Consider the following 21,891-nt stretch of genomic DNA (forward strand, 5'->3'; position numbering starts at 1 on the left):
TACTTAAAGGGGAAAATTATCACCAGACCTATGTAAGCGTCAATATACTGTATACCTTGATGATGCAGAAAAAAGAAAATGTTTTTTAACCGATTTCCGAACTCTAAAAGGATGAATTTGGCGATTTAAACGCCTTTCAATTGATAGCCTGTCCGAGCGATGACCTTTCACCCGTGACGTCACATCGTCCTTTTCTCAAACACATTACACACACCAAGTCAAATCAGCTCTGTTATTTTCCGTTTTTTCGACTGTTTTCCGGCACCTTGGAGACATCATGCCTCGTCGGTGTGTTGTCGGAGGGTGTAACAACACGAACAGAGACGGATTAAAGTTGCAACAGTGGTCAAAAGATGCGAAAGTCACTCGTTTATTCTGCACACTTTACCCACAACAGCTATGCTACGACAGAGATGGCAAGAATGTGTGGATATCCTGCGACACTCAAAGCAGATGCATTTCCAACGATAAAGTCAACGAAATCACAAAGGTGAGTTTTGTTGATGTTATTGACTTGTGTGGAGTGCTAATCAGACATATTTGGTCACGGCATGACTGAAAGCTAATCGATGCTAACATACTATTTAGGCTAGCTGTATGTACATATTGCATCATTTTGCCTCATTTGTACCTATATTTGCATTCAGCCTTTCCCTCCACCCACATGTAATGCCAATCAAACACCATACCAATCGTTAGTTAGAAGGTGATCGCCGAATTCATGCGCGCTTCCTCCTGTGCCGCTGTCTGTCGTGATATGGCTCAAAAGCTTCTGTTTCTTCTTTAATTTCATTTTCGGTACTTGCCTCCACACTCCAACCATCCGTTTCAATACATGCCTAATCTGTTGAATCGCATACGCCGCTGAAATCCGAGTCTGAATCCGAGCTACTATACTATACCTTTCTGTACTATCCGCCATGTTTGTTTCTGGTGGCAGAAATAGACGGGTGGATACAGCGATGGTGTAAATCAGGCACTTTGAAGCCGTTTTTCGGGATATTGCGGGATGGATACAATTTTGAGAAAAACTTCGAAAAATAAAATAAGCCACTGGGAACTGATTTTTATCGGTTTTAACCCTTCAGAAATTGTGTTAATGTTCCCCTTTAATTAATTGTGTGCTAAATAAAATCAATAAACAAATGTTTAAAAAAAATAAGTACACCAAATGTAATCTTATTACAATCACAATTCAGAACGTCTGATGATTAAGTCCTAAAGGTATGATTTATTTTAATATTTATAAAGGTAATACCTATGATCAACCAGTATACTGCATTTATTAATGCACAATGTTTCCTTTCTTTCTTTCTTTCTTTCTTTCTTTCTTTCTTTCTTTCTTTCTTTCTTTCTTTATTGTTCCATATTACTAGGGTTTTCCATAGAATAATGTATTTGTTAATTATGGACTACATAATAGGATAATACCGCTCTGTTGTTGTCAGGACCACGCCCATCCCCTCACTCCAGAGATCCTCATCTCCAGTCTATTAACGACCCTCCGGTGGCTGCTCATCTGTTGAATGCCTCAAAGCCAATCTGACTCTGCCATTCCACACTCACCTGAGACTCATTACCAAACATCTATGTAGAGTCGTGGTCAAAAGTTTGCATACACTTGCAAAGAACATAATGTCATGGCTGTCTTGTGTTTTCAATAATTTCTACAACTCTTATTTTTGTTGTGATAGAGTGATTGGAGCACATACATGTTGGTCACAAAAAGCATTCATGGAGTTTGGTTCTTTTAGGAATTTATTATGTGTCTACTAAAAATGTGAGCAAAACTGCTGGGTCAAAAGTATACATACAGCAATGTTAAATAATATTTGATTACATGTTCCTTGCCTAGCCTACTCAGTGGGAGATCGGTAAGTTGGGAGTTCAAACCCCGGCCGAGTCATACCAAAGAATATTAAAAAAAATGGGACCCATTGCCTCCCTGCTTGGCACTCAGCATCAAGGGTTGGAATTGGGGATTAAATCACAATAAATGATTCCCAGGCATGGCACCGCTGCTGCTCACTGCTTCCTTCACTTCCCAGGAGGTGATCAAGGGCATGGGTCAAATGCAGAGGACAAATTTCACCACACCTAGTGTGTGTGTGTGACAATCATTAGTACTTTACTTTAACTTGGCAAGTTTCACTGCAACAAGCTGCTTTTGGTAGCCATCCACAAGCTTCTGCTTGAATGTTTGACCACTCCTCTTGACAAAATTGGTGCAGTTCAGCTAAATGTGTTAGTTTTCTGACATTGACTTGTTTCATCAGCATTGTCACACGTTTGAGTCAGGACTTTGGGAAGGCCATTCTAAAGCCTTAATTTCAGCCGGATTTAGCCATTCCTTTACCACTTTTGACGTGTGTTTGGGGTCATTGTCCTGTTGGAACACCCAACTGCGCCCAAGACCCAAACTCCGGGCTGATGATTTTAGGTTGTCCTGAAGAATTTGGAGGTAATCCCTCTTCTTCATTGTCCCATCTACTCTGCATAAAGCACCAGTTCCATTGGTAGCAAAACCGTCCCAAAGCATAAAACTACCACCACCATGCTTGACGGTGGGAATGGAGTTCCTGGGATTAAGGGCTTCACCTATTCTCCTCCAAATATATTGCTGATATTGTGACCAAACAGCTACTTTTTTGTTTCATCTGACATCAAATGGACAAAGATAAGACCTTCTGGAGGAACGTTATGTGGTCAGATGAAACCAAAATTTAGCTGTTTCGCCACAATACCCACAGTATGTAAACTTTTGACCATGACTGTATATACCTTCCTCAGCCCAGCTGCTTCGGGCACTATTGTTTGACTTAAACAGGACCATGTGGTCAGGCAATGTCTTTCTGTCTGTAGCATTTAACTTTAGTCTTTGTTCGTTGCTGAACTATTTTTGCCTTTGACTATGTTTTTCCTACTCCTACTAAACCTGTGCCTGCATCCAAGAATGTCATTACAGTTGCTCCTCACTGTAATATACTAAGCATGTTAAAAGTAAACAAAACTATTACAATCATCAAACAGTACAAGACATTTGCAGTAGTTCCAATTAAATGTTACAATTGACACAACATATGATTTAACCCCGATTCACACTCATTTTTACATCTATGGATCATTCTAAAGCAGGGGTGTCAAACGTACGGCCCGCGAACAGGTTTTATCCGGCCTGCGGATGAGTATGCTAAGTATAAAAATGAGCCGGAATTTTTGTATGAAAGAAACTGCTGTTGTAAATGTGTCCACTAGATGTCACAATAGCAATTCTTTGTATTTTTGTCGACGATGCTACATATGTAAAAAAAAAAACATAAATAAACCACATGATGTCAGTGCACCAGTCGAGGAAAATAATCAAACTACATAAATAACATCCTGTAATTTGATTTTGATATTATTTTTTTATCTTCATAGATTGAAAATTAACACCGATGAGTTGACTGATGTACATTATCACATAATTTATTCAGAAAGTATGAATAACGCCAAAAAAAAATAGAATACTATTTAACTTTAACATCAATACATTTTAATTTTCCTGAGGGAACTCTCCTGAAGGAATCAACAAAGTACTATCTATCTATCTATCTATCTATCTATCTATCTATCCATCTATCTATCTATCTATCTATCTATCTATCTATCTATCTATCTATCTATCTATTTATCTATCTATCTATCTATCTATCTATCTATCTATCTATCTATCTATCTATCTATCTATCTATCTATCTATCTATCTATCTATCTATCTATCTATCTATCTATCTATCTATCTATCTATCTATCTATCTATCTATCTATCTATCTATCTATCTATCCATCAATCTATCTATCTATCTATCTATAAGCAACATGTAAGTGTAAAAAAACAAAAACAACATAATGATTTGTAAAAATTTTTGTTCTATTTTTAAACAAAGAAAACAATCTGAAGTTGTCTTTATTTTGAAGTTATCGTCTCATGATTTTACCAGTCCGGCCCACTTGGGAGTACATTTTTCTCCACGTGGCCCCCCATCCAAAATGAGTTTGACACACCTGTTCTAAAGACTGCAATGAAAGACGCAGGCTTAATTGAAAGTTGTTGACAGGCTCACATGATTGCATTTGCAAACGACTGCTCCGTGAGTTCCAAAAAAAGCCATGATAGTAAATTAGCATGCTTCATATGGTCCTGATGCACATGCTAAATATACCGCAGTGAGTGTAGAAATAATGTGTCTCGATGTGCAGTGTAGAGTAGCTGGTACTCAAAGCAGTGTGCAAATGGGAGTTCAAGTGAATTCATTAGCATTCAGGCTGTATCTGTGGAGTACAGAAAGGCTCTCCGTGTGTGTGTGTGTGTTTGTGTGTGTGTGTACGTCTGTGTATCTCTCACTCTGTCTTCTATGACAAGCACTTGGAGATGTGCTGCTTCTGCCAAGCTCACATCCTGATTGCATATTGACCTATTCAGCAATTTGTCCTTGCTTGCTGTTTTTGTCCATCTCCTTTTTTTTTTTTTTTTAATAGGTCTTGTCTCTTGTGGTTACTATTTTAATTGACGCTGACAAAACACAAACAGTAGCTGTTTTTGTTTTAAAAAAAAGCCACAAAAGACACTGGAACGAGCGGAAATGTAAAATAAAACCTCCAAAATGAGCTTTGGGGTTGTTAAAATGACAACAATTTTGCTGCAGTCAAATTAAAACAATGTCATATTGTCATCTTTTTTTTTTTTTGCCTTTTGGTTCTGGACCCTTTGGCACTGCGTGACAAGGAGAGGCAGTTTAGTGCACCTTCTTGACTTCCGCTGTATTTTTTTGTGAACTTCTGGATCTGCCTCCTTGTATCCATTTGGTCATGGAGACCAGTTGGTGTGTCTCTGCCACACCAGAGTCAGTTCGGAGAGACAGGAGGAGATGCGAATGAAGAGACAGGGCTATGGAGCTGGCGCTGAATCTTGGCAGAATACAAAATAAAAAACAATTTAACTTGGGACTCCCCTCGAGCCGGATTTTGGACGCTGGCATGCCAGATTCGGCCCGCGGACCGTAGTTTGGGGACCTCTGATCTTGCCGCGATGGGTCCTTTCAAGATGGATAACTAAAAGTATAGATACAAGAATTGATTCATGATTAATAATGTTTCTGCTTGTGCCATTACTTACATACTGCTGTATCGCTGTACTTTCACCTGATTTAGTGGATTGTTTACAGTTGGTTTGGGGTTTTTAAAGGCCTACTGAAATGAGATTTTCTTATTTAAACGGGGATAGCAGGTCCATTCTATGTGTCATACTTGATCATTTCGCGATATTGCCATATTTTTGCTGACAGGATTTAGTAGAGAACATCTATGATAAAGTTCGCGACTTTTGGTGCTGATAAAAAAAGCTTTGCCTTTACCGGAAGTCACAGACGATGACGTCACAAGGGTGAGGGCTCCTCACGTCCTCACATTGTTTATAATGAGAGCCTCCAGCAGCAAGAGCTATTCGGACCGAGAAAACGACAATTTCCCCATTAATTTGATTGAGGATGAAAGATTTGTGGATGATGATATTGATAGCGAAGGACTAGAAAAAAATAAAATAAAATAAAATAAAAAGCGACGGCTCCAGGTGGCGGCAGTGTGAGCATTTCAGATTGAATTAGACACATTTACTAGGATAATTCTGGAAGATCCCTTATCTGCTTATTGTTTTAATAGTGTTTTAGTGAGATTGTAAAGACATACCTCGAGGTCGGATGGCTGTGGCGAACATGCAGTGTCTCAGAGAGAAGCCGAGGAGCCAAGCTCACAGCTGCCTTTTAAACAGCTACTGCAGGTGTACGAATAATCCAATGATGTCTCCGGTAAGATATATATCACAATTTTCCCATCCAAAAACATGCTGGTTGACGTAAAGAAACATGTTCACTTGACCGCTCTGTGTTAAAAACAAAGAAAACCGGCTGTGTCTTGGTGCTAAAGACAGCTGCAATGCACCGCTTTCCACCAACAGCAATGTTCTTTATAGTATCCATTATTAATTGAGCAAATTGCAAAAGATTCAGCAACACAGATGTCCAAATTGCTGTGTAATTATGTGATGAAAAGAGACGACCTTTAGCCGTAACTGGTGCTGAGCTAATATTTCCTGACAGTCCATGACGTCACGCGCACGCGTCATCATTCCGCGAAGTTTTCAGCAAGAAACTCTGCGGGAAATTTAAAATTGAAATTTAGTCAACTAAAAAGGCCGTATTGGCATGTGTTGCAATGTTAATATTTCATCATTGATATATAAACCATCAGACTGCGTGGTCGGTAGTAGTGGGTTTCAGTAGGCCTTCAAATGCTTCTATCTGTCATGTTTTGTGGTCACGTTGTGTTTGGTTTTGGACTCATTGTGCAGTCTTGTTTGTTTTGTCACCATGACAACTCATTAGTTTCACCTGTTATGTGTTCATGACTCTCGCATCTGATTTGTTTGGACTCACGCACCTGTCAATCACTGCATCACCATTTAAGCCTATAGTTGCCAGGCAGTCAGGCTGGCGACATCACCCTCTACACACTCCTGACAATTCTGATTGCTCACTTCTTGCCACAGTTTCATGCTTTTCACGTCACAGTAAGTGTAGTTTTGTTTCATGCCCTTGGTCTGTTTATGTGTTAGTTTTGTGCCAGCGTTGTTTGTTTCCCGCCTTGTGCGCGCCCTTTGTTTTTGTAGTAATTTAGAGTGTTAAAATTAAAACATGTCATTACCTTCACGTCGTGTCCGGTCCAGTCACTTTGCACCACGGGAAAACATACCGCACCAAAGTCCACGTCATAACACTATCATCATTTATATGCCAAATAATATATCGTGATACATATCGTTATGGCAAGAGGCTGCGATATATATTGCGATACAGATTTTAGGCCATAACGGCCATCCCTAACACAGATCACTTGCTGTGCATAGGGCTGTTATTATCAAATAGTGGGGCGGGATCACCTGGGCGGGTACGTGTGACATCGGGGGACATCCTTTTATTTTGCTGTACAGAATATGATGAAAAAGATGTACAGCTTCACTGTAACCATGGTGGGATACAAGGAAAGGCCTATGTGTTGTTTCCTTTAATGTTAATAAGCTTACAATGTTATGCAGAGGTATAGTTATACCAAATTTATAAACAACTAGAAGAGGCAATTCCTGAAGGAATTACATGTGAATGTTCCAATGCTAAAGTTGACGTAAAATGCTGACAAAATGCAGTATACATGTAATAATAGATTGAATGTTGGAATGGTTTGAAAGCGGAAAAGCTGACGCTGAACTGAAATTCCAATGGAACGTAGGATGAATGTAGAAATGATTTAAATAATGACATCGTTTAAACGCTGAAATAATTTGAATGTTGGAATGGTTCGAATGTTGAAACGTTAGAATTTCCAGGGAAACCAGAATTTGGTTTGGAACTTGGGAAAGTGTTAGTTTGAATGTCCAGGATGAGTGGAATGTGTTGATGTTGAAATGGTTGGAAAAAGGATGAAAAATGAGGGAATTCCTGGAAAAAAAATTTAACTTGGAAAAACTATCGTTTGAGTTTTCATAATGGTGGAATGTGTTGAAGGTGGAATGGTTCGAGTTGGTTGAAAAATGTGGGAATTGTGCAGCCTGGAAAAATGTCCCATTCATTTCAATGGGTTGAATTGGTTGCTGTTGGACATATACAGTGGGGCGAAAAAAGTATTTAGTCAGCCACCAATTGTGCAAGTTCTCCCACTTAAAATGATGACAGAGGTCTGTAATTTTCATCGTAGGTACACTTCAACTGTGAGAGACAGAATGTAAAAAAAAATCCAGGAATTCACATATTAGGAATTCTAAAGAATTTATTTGTAAATTATGGTGGAAAATAAGTATTTGGTCAACCATTCAAAGCTCTTACTGATGGAAGGAGGTTTTGGCTCAAAATCTCACGATACATGGCCCCATTCATTCTTTCCTCAACACGGATAAATCGTCCTGTCCCCTTAGCAGAAAAACAGCCCCAAAGCATGATGTTTCCACCCCCATGCTTCACAGTAGGTGTGGTGTTCTTGGGATGCAACTCAGTATTCTTCTTCCTCCAAACACGACTAGTTGATTTTATACCAAAAAGTTCTATTTTGGTTTCATCTGACCACATGACATTTTCCCAATTCTCTGCTGTATCATCCATGTATCCATTTTGGTATAAACTCAACTTGTCGTGTTTAGAAGAAGAATACTGAGTTGCATCCCAAGAACACCACACCTACTGTGAAGCATGGGGGTGGAAACATCATGCTTTGGGGCTGTTTTTCTGCTAAGGGGACAGGACAATTGATCCGTGTTAAGGAAAGAATGAATGGGGCCATGTATCATGAGATTTTGAGCCAAAACCTCCTTCCATCAGTGAGAGCTTTGAATGGTTGACCAAATACTTATTTTCCACCATAATTTACAAATAAATTCTTTAAAATTCCTACAACATGAATTCCTGGATTTTTTTTCACATTCTGTCTCTCACAGTTGAAGTCTACCTTTGATGAAAATTACAGACCTCTGTCATCATTTTAAGTGGGAAAACTTGCACAATCGCTGGCTGACTAAATACTTTTTTGCCCCACTGTATAAATCAGTCAAGAAATGTTGACGTATTAACAGTTTTTAAATGAGAAATTCCTGGAATTTTTCTAGTTCCTTAACCAACTTGTTTTTTGTCCTGAAAATGAGTGTTTTGATAGTGGAACAGTTGAAATCTGTTGAAAAATGTGAAAGGAATAGTCAAACTTAAGAAGGGTGGAAATAGGTTACCAAAACAAGAGAATTCCTGGAAATTAGTTTTAATTTGGAAAAATTAACGTTTGAATATCCAGAATGGTGAGATGTGTTCAAGGTGGAATGGTTTGAATAGGTTGAAAAATGTGGGAATTGTGCAGCCTGAAAAAATTATCCATTCATTTCAATGGGAACTTCCTGGAAATTTGGGGATTTTAGGAAAAGTGGGATTTACAAAAAATAATAATAGGAGCATCAATGTCCTTAATGAGCTGAATAGGTTGATGTTGGAAATTTTTAAATCGGTCAAGTTAATGTTGAATTAGAAACAGTTTTTAAATGAGAAATTCCTGGAATTTTGGGAAAACTGGGAATTTTTCTAGTTCCTTAACCAACCTGTTTTTTTTCCTGAATATGTGTGTTTTGATGGTGGAACGGTTGAAATTGGTTGAAAAATGTGAAAGGAGTAGTCAAACTTAAGAAGGGTGGAAATAGATTACTAAAAAAACGAGAATTTGTGGAAAACAATCGTAATTTGTAAGAATTATATTTTTAATCTCCAGAATAGTGGAATGTGTCGAGGGTGGAATGGTTTGAATTGGTTGAAAAATTTAGAAAAATTGTAAGTTCGAAAAATGGCCAATTCATTTTGAATGGGAAAAATGGCCCAGAAAACCTGGAATTCTGGAAAATCCAGGAATTTTTGGAATTTGTCAAGGGAAAGCCCGTAAATAACGAATAAGCTGAACAGTTTGAAGTCGGAACAGTTTGAATTGGGTGAAACGTGGAAGGTAGAGCGTCAAAATCTGGAGAAGAAGAATAATAATAAGTTGAAGTTGAATAAATAGATGCATTTTGGAGCATTCACACAATTATACTAATTCAAGTCACAGTGGAAAGTAGGGGGGTGGGGGCATGAAAGGTTTTCTTCTTCCTCAGAGGGGCATTCGAGAAAATATTTGAGAAGCACTGGCGTAGGGTGACATGATCCGTGAAAAGCTTCCGTTTTGCGTGAATAAGAGCATGCAAAATGTCGATGAATGACTACAAACAGATTCCTTGCCTCTCCCTGTTTCGTCACTGATAAGAATAGAATGGCAGTTTTCCCTCATTACGCACTGATGGTGCAGGGATTGTAAGCAAAAGTACGGTGTTCGATTCCTGACCTGACAGTTGTCATAAAATGGTTTTAAAGTAGTTTTGCGCAAAAAAAAAAAATGGACTGAACAATTTTGTTGCCATGCATCAAAGTAGATTGCAGTTTCATTTAAAATGTATAAAAATCATTCTACATGAATAAAAAAGTATGACTTTTGTTTTTAGTAATTAGGACCCTAATCTTGCAAAATTTTACCCAACACCATGCTTGGAAATATACAAAGTAAGACACCTGTCATGATCCGCTGCCCGGTTCATGTCACGTTTAAAGGCCTACTGAAATGAGATTTTGTTATTTGAACGGGGATAGCAGGTCCATTCTATGTGTCATACTTGATAATTTCGCGATATTGCCATATTTTTGCTGAAAGGATTTAGTAGAGAACATTCACGATAAAGTTCGCAACTTTCGGTGCTAACAGAAAAGCCCTGCCTCTACCGGAAGACGCAGACGATGATGTCACATGTTGATGGCTCCTCACATATTCACATTGTTTTTAATGGGAGCCTCCAACAAAAACAGCTATTCGGACCGAGAAAACGACAAGTTCCCCATTAATTTGAGCGAGGATGAAAGATTCGTGTTTGAGGATATTGATAGCGACGCAAAGAAAAGAAAAGAAAAAAAAAAGCGATTGCATTGGGACGGATTCAGATGTTTTTAGACACATTTACTGGGATAATTCTGGGAAATCCCTTATCTTTCTATTGTGTTGCTAGTGTTTTAGTGAGTTTAACAGTACCTGATAGACGGAAGGGGTTTGTCCACGGGTGTGTTGACGCCAATGTCTCTGGGAAGTCGAAGGCAGCTTTATTGCCGGCACAAGCTCAACTATCTCCGGTAAGAGGCGACTTTTTACCACAATTTTCTCACCGAAACCTGCTGGTTGACATTCGGTCGGGATCCATGTTCGCTCTGATCCATAGTAAAGTTTCACCTCCATAAATTTTAAACAAGGAATCACCGTGTGTTTGTGTGGCTAAAGGCTAAAGCTTCTCAATTCCATCTTTCTACTGTGACCTCTCCAATATTAATTGAACAAATTGCAAAAGATTCAGCAACACAGATCTCCAAAATACTGTGTAATTATGCCGTTGAACTAAACGACTTTTAGCTGTGTGTGTGCGCAGCGCTCATATTTCCTAACAGCCCGTTACGTCAAGCGTACACGTCATCATTACGCGACGTTTTCAAGAAAAAACTCCCGGGAAATTTAAAATTGCAATTTAGTAAACTAAAACGGTCGTATTGGCATGTGTTGCAATGTTAATATTTCATCATTGATATATAAACTATCCGACTGCGTGGTGGGTAGTAGTGGATTTCAGTAGGCCTTTAAATTGAGATTCCCTTAGTTGTTTTGTTCTGTTTCAGCACCCCTGTTTTGTGGCTCCTTGTTGCCATGAGTGCTGATGGTTGTCACCTGCCTCTGATTAGTAAATGGGTATATGGGTTGTACTTGTATAGTTTCTCTACCTTCAAGCTACTCAAAACACTTTGACACTATTTCCACATTCACTCATTCACACAGGCGCTCACACACTGATGGCGGGAGCTGCCATCCACGACCTATTATTTGATGCGTTTTTTGTTGTCAAAAGGATGACAAAAGCAGCCTTCACCTCACAGTGGTGGATGGCAAGAAGAAACAAGCTGTTCACCCCGGACAATATGACATTAATGGTGCAATTGAGAGAATGATTACGGTTTGATGTTTGCAGTTGCTGTGATTTATCGTTGTCATGGGCTGATGATGTGATCGGTCAAAGGTTTAGTACCTTCATAAAACAAGCTGAAAGGGCACACCGTTTGTGTTGTGCAGACACCAAGAGACCCTGACATTCAGTGTAATGTGTTTCTGCATTGTGGTGTGACTTCTTCAACTCAATGGTGTCTGCAACAGAGGTCTTAAAATAAATTGGGGGATTTCTTTAACTAAGGATTTTCATTGTAAAAGATCACTTGAATCTATGGCGTTTATTTTGTTTTGTTTATTTGTTTAAAAATAGCACAGCTATTGGGGAAGAATCGCCAAAAAGATTGTGATTACTTAGTAATCAGTGTTATGCGAGTTACATTTTAAAAAGTAATGAATTATATGTATTTCCCAAAAAGGTATTTGAATTATTAACGGAATTACTTTTAATAAATTAAATTTTTACTGCAGATTGTAATTTATGAATAAAAAAAAATTGTGTGTGTGTTCTTGTATTTCTACCCTTCTTGAGACACCAAGAAGAAAAAGTACCTTCCATATGAAGACCGGAGAACAAGTTAGGACATAAATCATGGTCCCATTACGGAAAACCATTGCATCTAATAGATGATATCTCTTTTGCACCCCTGGTGGTGAAATCTATCAAAATTGATCAGTCCCAAAAAGGAGGGAATTTTCTGGTCAACATATGAAATAACAAGTGTGTGTAAACATTTGAAGTGCTCCCCTCTGGCCAATATATGAAATAACAAGTGTGTGTAAGAAATGAAAATGCGCCCCCTTTGCCCCCCCCCCCCCCCAAAAAAAAAAAAACAAAACATATATATATATATATATATATATATATATATATACATATAGGGACATACTGTAATAACTTGAAGTAAATAATGAGGATTAAAAACCATTTACACCCTGCAATGAGGTGGTGACTTGTCCAGGGTGTACCCCGCCTACCGCTCGAATGCAGATGAGAAAGCCGCCAGCGCATAAAGGATTAGGGCATTAAGGGATGAGATATGATATATATATAAATAAATATACAGCAAATTATTTAAGTATTATTCTCCGATATGATATCTTCTTTAAACATTCTTTAAATCTTTGACCATCGAAAACACCACTGCACTCAATTTTAGTAGGACTCAATGAGCTCAAATATACCTACAAACGAGGCATAATGATGCAATATGTACATACAGCTAACCAAAATATCATTTCAGCATTGATTAGCTTTCAGTCATGCACTGACCGAATATGCCTGATTAGCACTCCACATAAGTCATTAACATCAACAAAGGGCACCTTTGTGCATTCACGCACAGCATACAACGTTTGGTGGACAAAATGAGACAAATGAGTGGAAGTTTTTCATGTAACCAATCTGTTGCGTCACAGTTAACACTATCAAGAACCTCCAAAATTAGTAGGAAGAAACGTTGTTCACCAAATAGTCTCATTAGTGAAGCATACACACAAACTTGTTAAACAGTGGGCTTTCTAACAATTGGGGAGGTTTGTGTCATGTTTGTCCTCAAAGAAAAAACATACTAAAACAAAATTAGAATTCTTTTCACTATCTTTTTCCATATTCAATTGTTTGTTTTAAATGCTCCAGGGAGCACTAAAGAGCTGTGGGTTGCTGGCCCCCGTTATAGAGTGTAGTTCTATTGAGATATACTGAGACTCCCAATCAGCCAGCATTAAAGCCCACACAAGCACACACCTGAAGTGAATCTACACATCATTTTCTATGAAACAACTATTAGATTTATTCATGGACTCACAATAGCAGTTATCTCCTGTATTCAAATATCCTGGAAAATATGCTTCCTGAAGGGAATATATCTGCATTATTTGATCCTGCCGAAGGGCAAAAACGATGTCAGACAATGTGAGGAGGGCACTCTCTTTCAGCCTGGAAGGTCTGCAATAAACACGGAAAATGAAACCTCTTCCTATGGTTTCTGAGTCTTACTGAAGAAGTCACCCTCATCTAAATGATAATGAGAGCTGAACATATTGTGTGGTGTTGGTAAGCAACATCAATCTCGATTGGTCACAAGTCTGAGAAAACATTCGATTAACCTGAGAGCTAAACTAGCTTGTGATGACCTGCGGAAATTACCAGTAAGAACTAACCGAAATGTACTATTAACCACGGAAATAATTGTGGAAGTGACTTCAAATAGAAGAAACTCAACCAGTGTGACATTTTTGAAAGGAGCTTTTTTGTTCTGTCGTTCTCTAAAATCAACAAAATATTTTTGTCCAAAAGATGATCTTTAAAAGATTATAGTTGGTACAAAATGCGGCTGCTAGACTTTTGACAAAAACAAGAAAGTTTGATCATATTACGCCTATACTGTATATACCTTTTATATACATATATACCTATATATATATATATATATATATATATATATATGTTTATTTATATAGCCCTAAATCACTAGTGTCTCAAAGGGCTGCACAAACCACATATATATATATATATATATATATATATATATATATATATATATATATATATATATATATATATGTATATATATATAGATATAGATATATATATATATATATCTATATCTATATATATATATATATATATATATATATATATATATATATATATATAAATATATATATATATGTATATATATATATATATATATATACATATATATATATATATATATATATATATATATATATATATATATATATATATATAGATATATATCCATCCTTTTTCTACCGCTTATTCCCTTTGGGGTCGCTGGGGTGCTTACGTATAAAATACTAAAAGGTCCAGCTCCGTCCTATCTTGATGATTATATTGTACCATATGTCCCGGCAAGAAATCTGCCTTCAAAGAATTACAGATTATTAGTGATTCCCAGAACCCAACAAAAGTCTGCGGGCTACAGAGCGTTTTCTATTTGGGTCCAGTATTCTGGAATGCCCTCCCGGTAACAGTTAGAGATGCTACATCAGTAGAAACATTTAGGTCCCATCTTAAAAATCATTTGTATACCCTAGCCATTAGATAAACCCCCTTTTTAGACCAGTTGATCTGCCGTATCTTTTCTGCTCTTCTCCTGCGTGGAGAGGTTAATAGGTGACCGAAGCTGATGCGCGAGCTGTTCAAAGTCGGGACCCGGGTTGGACCACTCATCTGCTCATCAGTTGGGGAAATCCCTGCGCTGCTGACCTGTCTCCACTCAAGATGGTCTCCTGCTGGCCCCACTATGGACTGGACTCTCACACTATTATGTTAGATCCACTATGGACTGGACTCTCACACTATTATTTTAGATCCACTATGGACTGAACTCTCACACTATTAAGTAAATCCACTATGGACTGGACTCTCACACTATTATGTTAGATCCACTAATGACTAGACTCTAACGCTATTAAGTAGATCCACTATGGACTGGACTCTTACACTATTAAGGAAAATCCACTATGGACTGGACTCTCACACTAGATCCACTATGGACTGGACTCTCTCACACTATTATGTTAGATTCACTACGGTCTGGACTCTCACTATTATGTTGAATCCACTATGGACTGGATTCTCACTATTATGCTAGATCCACTATGGACTGGATTCTCACTATTATTTTAGATCCACTATGGACTAGACTCTCACACTATTAACCAGATCCACTCGACGTCCATTGCACTGGTCCTCCAAGAGGGGGGGGTTAATTGTATTCCATTGAGTTGTGTTTTTTTTTTGCCCTGATGTGGGATCTGAGCCAAGGATGTCATTGTGGCTTGTGCAGCCCTTTGAGAAACTCGGGGTTCAGTGCTATGTAAATAAACTTTGATTGATTGATGATTGATCTTTCAAATGTTTTTTCAGTAAGTCCTTAAAAACAGCAGCTGGTCATTTGGAGGATTTTGATATACATTTTACAGTATTTTTTATTTTATTTTTTAGTAACAGCAGCTTGTGATGTATAGGATATTTAAAAATAGCAATGTATTGTTCAAAAAAAGAATATTTGACATATTTTTTTGAAGGTACTGCCAAGTCCTGGCGTCGAAGAGGGGATCTTTTTTTTTTTACTGTGTTTTTGCAGTTAGTCTTTAAAAACAGCATTCTGTCATAAAGCTTTTGCTGCAGGTCCTTAAAACAGCAACGTCCTCCTTTCTAATGGAAGCTCTCTGACAAGTGGTTTTGCAGTAGGGCCTTAAAAACTGCAGCCTATTTGTGTATCCAATCCATGACACTTGATTTGTATTGCACTACAAACAACTAAACTTTTTCCAGAGTGTTGCAAAACACTTAAAACATGTAGCATATCGGTATGTCCAATTAAATGATGGAATGGATTTAAGCAAAGAAGAGACCGTTTAAACAACATGTTTTCAAACAACAATTGTAAATATCTTGAACCTTTTTTTTTTAAGACAGTTAATTATTTTTCTGTATTTAATATTTGTTTACTTACTTATGGTGTTTTTATGTATTTAATATGTATTTATTCACTGTTCTGTTACCACTATGATATGAAAGGGGATATATTCAATCAATCAATCAATGTTTATTTATATAGCCCTAAATCACAAGTGTCTCAAAGGGCTGCACAAGCCACGATGACATCCCCGGTTCAAATCCCACATGAGGGCAAGGAAAAACTCACAACCCAGTGGGATGTCAATATGAATGACTATGAGAAACCTTGAAGAGGACCACAGATGTGGGTGACCCCCCCACCCCCCACCCTCTAGGGGAGAAACGGATGTGATGGACGTCGAGTGGATCCAACATAATAGTGTGAGTCTAGTCCAGGGGTAGGAAACCTATGGCTCGCGAGCCAGATGTGGCTCTTTTGATGACTGCATCTGGCTCTCGGATAAATCTGAGCTGACATTGCTTAACATGATAAGTAATAAATAATTCCACTTGTAATAAGTGTTAAAAATAATGTTCAAAACATAAAACATTCTCATGCATTTTTAGTCCATCCATCCGTTTACTACCGCACCTGTTCAAGAAGTTGCGTTAAGAAATTATTTATTTATTATTGGTTAGTGTGGGGCTTGTCCTCCTGGGGGTTCTTCAGACCACCAAGCACCGACATGAGATTCCGTTTCAGGGTTACACTATTGTTTTATTTTTCAATAAGTCTCTCAGTTGCTTTCCAGCAATTGTATTTTTCTCTTTCGTTCTTGCTCGCGCTCTGGCTCCAGCCCCAACCCCATCTCTCCTCCTGGCTGCTGCTTATAACAGAGCGACAGGTAATTGGATAACAAGGCCCAGGTGGGCCGTCTACGCAGCTCTCGCTGATTTCGAGGCCGGTCCTGGCAACACCCCGCTTCGGTGCAGGACCGCAGGCCACGCCCCTCCACAGTTAGCTTCAGAATAACAATGTTATTACAAAGAATAAGAGACCTATTATACTCTAGAAATGTTGGTCTTACTTAAAAATGCACGCGTTTAGTTGTAGTCAGTGTTAAAGAAAATATTATATGGCTCGTACGGAAATACATTTTAAAATATTTGGGTTTTTGGCTCTCTCAGCCAAAAAGGTTCCCGACCCCTGGTCTAGTCCATAGTGGATCTAACATAATAGTGAGAGTCCAGTCCATAGTGGATGTTACATAATAGTGAGAGTTCAGTCCATAGTGGATGTTACATGATAGTGAGAGTCCAGTCCATAGTGGATCTAACATAATAGTGGGAGTCCAGTCCATACTGGATCTAACATAATAGTGAGAGTCCAGTCCATAGTGGATGTTACATAATAGTGAGAGTCCAGTCCTTAGTGGATCTAACATAATAGTGTGAGAGTCCAGTCAATAGTGGATCTAACATAATAGTGTGAGAGTCCAGTCCATAGTGGATCTAACATAATAGTGAGAAAGTCCAGTCCATTGTGGATCCAACATAATAGTGAGAAAGTCCAGTCCATAGTGGATCCAACATAATATTGAGAAAGTCCAGTCCATAGTGGATCTAACATAATAGTGAGAGTCCAGTCCATAGTGGATCCAACATAATAGTGAGAAAGTCCAGTCCATAGTGGATATAACATAATGGTGAGAGTCCAGTTCATAGTGGATCCAACATAATAGTGAGAAAGTCCAGTCCATAGTGGATCCAACATAATAATGAGAAAGTCCAGTCCATAGTGGATATAACATAGTAGTGAGAGTTCAGTCCATAGTGGATCCAACATAATAGTGAGAGTTCAGTACACAGTGGATCTAACATAATAGTGAGAGTCCAGTCCATAGTGGGGCCAGCAGGAAACCATCCCGAGCGGAGACAGGTCAGCAGTGCAGAGATGTCCCTAACCAAACCACAGGCGATCAGTCCACCCCGGGTCCCAGCACTTTAGCCACCGAACCTGTGCCCCCCGCCCTCCACTTGGGAGAGGGGGGCAGAGCAGAAAAGAAAAGAAACGGCAGATCAACTGGTCTAAAAAGGGGGGTCTATTTTAAGGCTAGAGTATACAAATGAGTTTTAAGATTGGTCTTAAATGCTTCTACTGAGGTAGCATCTCTAACTGTTACTGGGAGAGCATTCCAGAGTACTGGACCCCCAATAGTAAACGCTCTATAGCCCGCAGACTTTTTTTGGGCTCTGGGAATCACTAATAAGCAGGAGTTCTTTGAACGCAGATTTCTTGCCCGCACATATGGTACAATACAATCAGAAAGATAGTATTAAATTAGCTCTGCTTCTTCTTACTCCTTTTCGGACGTGCTTTAATGAAACAAGGGGAAATATGTGATACATTACATTGTAATTGTTTTGTGTGCATGCTCGAAATAAACTGAACTGAATACAAAACAATAACAAAATAATGAAGTTAAAATTAGTTAAAATAACAATAAATATAATCAAATCAATTTAAAATAAGATTTACTAAAGATTTTATAAAAAAATACAATTATATTAATAAAAAGATCAAAACCAAGTAAACTCTAATCTCTGAAAGAGAATGAAATATTAAGACACAGACGACCACACAACTCATGCTGATTTAAAAGCCAGAAAATAAGTTATTTTTAAGAGAAGAAGATGATCTTCAACTGGATTTTTTTACCGTAGTTTCCTAAAAACAGCAATGTACTCTTGTCAAAAAAAAATTATTTGACATGTGTTTTTGCTGTAGGTCCTTCAAAGCAGCAGAGCTCTCCTGTCGAGGCAAGTTTATCGTTGAGCACTTTTTATACGCAAGGAATTTCAAAGTGCTTTACAAATGCATGAAATTGCAAAAGCCAACAAAAATCATAAATATTACGAGACGTTTAAGTATTGTATTACTGTGAGTAGATTTATGGCTGCACGGTATTAGCCGTGTAATAGCGCACCCCCCCGCGACCCAGAAGGGAAACATTGAAATAACAAGTGTGTGTAAGAAATTCAAATGCACCCCCATGGCCAAAATTAAAAAAAAAATAAATAAAATAAAATAAGAATGTATATGGAGACATACTTTAATAACTTGAAGTAAATAATGAAGATTAAAAAACAACTACAAACAACAAATAAAAATGGTTTTTTTTAAATAACTAAAAGCAGTCTTTTTCTCACAATGTTTTTTTTTCTTATAAAATTGGGAACAATTTCTTGTATTCTTTGTTTCTCAAATATTGCTTGTAAAATTGTTACTTTTTTATGTAAATGTATTACTATTTAACGCAAAACGGTGACATTTGTCATATAGAATTCTGACTTTTATCACAATATCGCCAATTCTGTTGTTGTTTTTGTAAAATAGTGAAGTATTTTGAATAAATTGATGACTTTTGTCATCATTTTGCTAAGTAAAATTCCGATTTTCATTCAAATATTGCCAAAATATTAAAGTTTTCTTATAAAATTGTGACTTTTGTCGAGAAAGAAAAACGACTCGTTTCATAAAATTTCCAAAATGTTAAGCTTTTCTTGTAAAACTGCGGCCGTTATCGGGTAAAATTCCAACTGTTTTCATAATGTTGCACAAACTTTCAGTTTTTCTTGTAAAATTTTTAGTTGCTTTGAGTAAAATTGCCCATTTTTATCATAATACTGCCAAAATTGTAAGTTTTTCTTGTGAAATTGTGACCATTTTCTTGTGAAATTCCAACGAATTTTTCACTACAAGCTTGTTTTATATGTGCATAGTATATATATATATATATATATATATATATATATATATATATATATATATATATATATATATATATATATAAATATATATATATATATATACATATATATATATATATATATATATACTGTATATATATATATACTGTATATATATATACATTGATAACATAGCACCGCTAAAGTTAAAAAAGGCTCCAAAAAAGCGCACCCCGTGGTTTACAGAAGAAACCAGAGCTCAGAAATTATTATGCAGAAAGCTGGAACGCAAATGGCGCACGACTAAACTTGAGGTGCACCATCAAGCATTTAGTGATGGTTTAATAACTTATAAACGCATGCTTACCTTAGCTAAAGCTAATTATTACTCAAATCTCATCCACCGTAATAAAAACGATCCTAAATTTTTGTTTAGTACGGTAGCATCGCTAACCCAACAAGGGACTCCTTCCAGTAGCTCCACCCACTCAGCTGATGACTTTATGCAATTCTTTAGTAAGAAAATTGAAGTCATTAGAAAGGAGATTAAAGACAATGCGTCCCAGCTACAACGGGGTTCTATTAACACTGACACGATTGTATATACGGCGGATACTGCCCTCCAAAATAGTTTCTCTCGTTTTGAGGAAATAACATTAGAGGAATTGTTACAACGTGTAAATGGAATAAAACAAACAACATGTTTACTTGACCCTCTTCCTGGGAAACTGATCAAGGAGCTCTTTGTATTATTAAGTCCATCAGTGCTAAATATTATAAACTTATCACTTTCCTCGGGCACTGTTCCCCTAGCATTCAAAAAAGCGGTTATTCATCCTCTTCTTAAAAGACCTAACCTCGATCCTGACCTCATGGTAAACTACCGACCGGTGTCTCACCTTCCCTTTATTTCAAAAATCCTCGAAAAAATTGTTGCGGAGCAGTTAAATGAACACTTAGCGTCTAACAATCTATGTGAAACCTTTCAATCCGGTTTCAGGGCAAATCACTCGACGGAGACAGCCCTCGCAAAAATGACTAATGATCTATTGCTAACGATGGATTCTGATGCGTCATCTATGTTGCTGCTCCTCGATCTTAGCGCTGCTTTCGATACTGTCGATCATAATATTTTATTAGAACGTATCAAAACACGAATTGGTATGTCAGACTTAGCCCTGTCTTGGTTTAACTCTTATCTTACTGATAGGATGCAGTGTGTCTTCCATAACAATGTGACCTCGGACTACGTTAGGGTAACGTGTGGAGTTCCCCAGGGTTTGGTCCTTGGCCCTGCACTCTTCAGCATCTACATGCTGCCGCTAGGTGACATCATACGCAAATACGGTGTTAGCTTTCACTGTTATGCTGATGACACCCAACTCTACATGCCCCTAAAGCTGACCAACACGCCGGATTGTAGTCAGCTGGAGGCGTGTTTTAATGAAATTAAACAATGGATGTCCGCTAACTTTTTGCAACTCAACGCCAAAAAAACGGAAATGCTGATTATCGGTCCTGCTAGACACCGAACTCTATTTAATAATACAACTCTAACATTTGACAACCAAACAATTAAACAAGGCGACACGGTGGCAGAGGGGTTAGTGCGTCTGCCTCACAATACGAAGGTCCTGCAGTCCTGGGTTCAAATCCAGGCTCGGGATCTTTCTGTGTGGAGTTTGCATGTTCTCCCCGTGAATGCGTGGGTTCCCTCCGGGTACTCTGGCTTCCTCCCACTTCCAAAGACATGCACCTGGGGATAGGTTGATTGGCAACACTAAATTGTCCCTAGTGTGTGAATGTGAGTGTGAATGTTGTCTGTCTATCTGTGTTGGCCCTGCGATGAGGTGGCGACTTGTCCAGGGTGTACCCCGCCTTCCGCCCGATTGTAGCTGAGATAGGCGCCAGCGCCCCCCGCGACCCCGAAAGGGAATAAGCGGTAGAAAATGGATGGATGGATGGACACGGTAAAGAATCTGGGTATTATCTTCGACCCAACTCTCTCCTTTGAGGCACACATTAAAAGCGTTACTAAAACGGCCTTCTTTCATCTCCGCAATATCGCTAAAATTCGCTCCATTCTGTCCACTAAAGACGCTGAGATCATTATCCATGCGTCTCCGGCTTATTAGTGATCC

At 38.1% G+C, this 21,891-nt stretch overlaps 1 protein-coding gene across 1 annotated transcript in view; it reads right to left on the bottom strand.

Moving 5' to 3' along the window:
* The window catches only part of LOC133535049 (protein phosphatase 1 regulatory subunit 1A-like), an 89,861-nt gene that overhangs the window by 57,219 nt on the left and 10,751 nt on the right, over window positions 1-21,891 (bottom strand). The window lies entirely within an intron of this gene.

Source organism: Nerophis ophidion, linkage group LG02 (assembly GCF_033978795.1).
Source record: "Nerophis ophidion isolate RoL-2023_Sa linkage group LG02, RoL_Noph_v1.0, whole genome shotgun sequence".
Lineage (NCBI taxonomy): Eukaryota > Metazoa > Chordata > Actinopteri > Syngnathiformes > Syngnathidae > Nerophis > Nerophis ophidion.